Source organism: Monopterus albus, unplaced genomic scaffold, assembly GCF_001952655.1.
Source record: "Monopterus albus unplaced genomic scaffold, M_albus_1.0 scaffold29.1, whole genome shotgun sequence".
Taxonomy (NCBI): domain Eukaryota; kingdom Metazoa; phylum Chordata; class Actinopteri; order Synbranchiformes; family Synbranchidae; genus Monopterus; species Monopterus albus.
The window spans coordinates 1,214,784-1,216,530 of record NW_018127909.1 but is presented as its reverse complement, the minus strand read 5'-3'; positions in this window follow the sequence as shown (position 1 = coordinate 1,216,530).

Below are 1,747 nucleotides of genomic sequence, written 5' to 3'. Positions count from 1 at the left end.
AGACTGAGCCGGTTTGTGGCTGCCCCAGCCAAAAGAGCATTAGTATAGCTGAGCAGTGATGTTGGTTGAAGGCCTGGCTCACAGTCATCATTAGGAATTTATCCCAAAGGTGTTAGATGGGGTTAAGGCAGGCTCAACCAAGCTGGGAAAACTATTTCTTTACAGACAAGGCTTTGTGCATGTTGCTACAAACTTAGAAAAAAGTGCCAGTGACCACAAGAAATCACCAATCTCAGGAGTGGGAATTAATAATGATAACTTTCCCCTAGGGGAAAGTCAACTCAGAGCATGAATCCAGAATAATTCACTCAATTAAAGGGTGTGTTCCAATGAGGGCTGTCCAAAATTCATAGTTTCTGCGGACTTCTAGAGAGTCCATTTGGGGTCCAGACTTCACCAGACACAGGCTATAAACACTAACAACAAATTTCATTATTGGTTTTGAGTGCACAAGTTTACTGAAGTAGCAGTAGCAGCAGGAGGTATAGCAATTCACCCATCACTCACAAAATTGGTGGTTTGATTCCTGGCTCCTTCTGTCCATGTGTTCAAGTGTCCTTGAGCAAGACGATGGTCAGGCCAGGAGTTTAACAAGCAACAAGGCGAGCAGTGCGGCTGCAGGCATGAAGACAAAAGAGTGAGCAGATCAATGAGAGCTGAATTACAGGACCATAACCAGTATGGTTATACCAATACAGTATATGTCACAGTGAGAGTATACCATGTGAGTGCAGCAGGCACCTGTTAAAGGTGACTGCCTGAACTACAGTAGCTCACAGCCTCACAGGTTTATTTCTGGTGTATATATTTTGTATAAAACCCTATTCACTTCCCAGTGCATTCTCATAAAGGCTGATAATTTGTTCTGTGTAATACATTCAAGCACATATTCATAAACATGCACTCATTCAGAGGCATTAAATGCATAAAAACAGACATGTGAATACATTTTTAAAAGCCGGAAACACTTGAACATCTTTGCCTTTAAAAATTCAAAGCACAACTTCACATTGTGCCTGAAAGGAAGATGGGAATGGACATAGTGGAGAGACAGCAAAATAAAAGCAATTTAGCAGAGAAAGGAAAAGAGAGTGCGAGGGACCCAGACTGATGTGAGAAGTCGTCATCTGTATGATTTGCCTTGCCCTCATAACAAAGCAAAACAACACCTTATTTCATAAATAACATCTTGTTTGCCACTGATAAAGCAAATAGTTTTCTCTCTGCCAACAAATGTGGCTCCCAAATCTCATAAACCTCTTCTAACCTTTCATAAATGTGTTTTTTCTCTCCTTTATCCATTCATTCTTTGCTTTCTGTGCCTGTGACCCCCCTTCCTCCCTTTTGGATCTTCAGCGCTGCTTTATTGTCTTGGTAAGTCGTGGCCAGCAGAATTTTTTTTTCAAGCACAATGCACCTTTGTTATGAAGCTGGGGGGGGATTAGTGCTTTAGATTAGCTGATATCATCTTTCTTACCAGAAAAAGCATATAAGGGCTTGAAGAAAACAATATCACTTTGACTTCGCAGTTGAAGACTTAAGTTTAAAGAAACACATTTTTCAGCTCCTCCTTTTAATTGCTGATGACATTTCTACATTTGACTAATGAGATGGAAAAGAGTGTCGTTGAATCCATCTATACATCAAAAGAAGACTTCAAAATGAGTGAGTGGAGCTCAGAATCCAGACAAGCACAGTTCAAGCCAATGTACTGCTTGTTGTGATCTGTGAAAGATAAAGGTTTTTG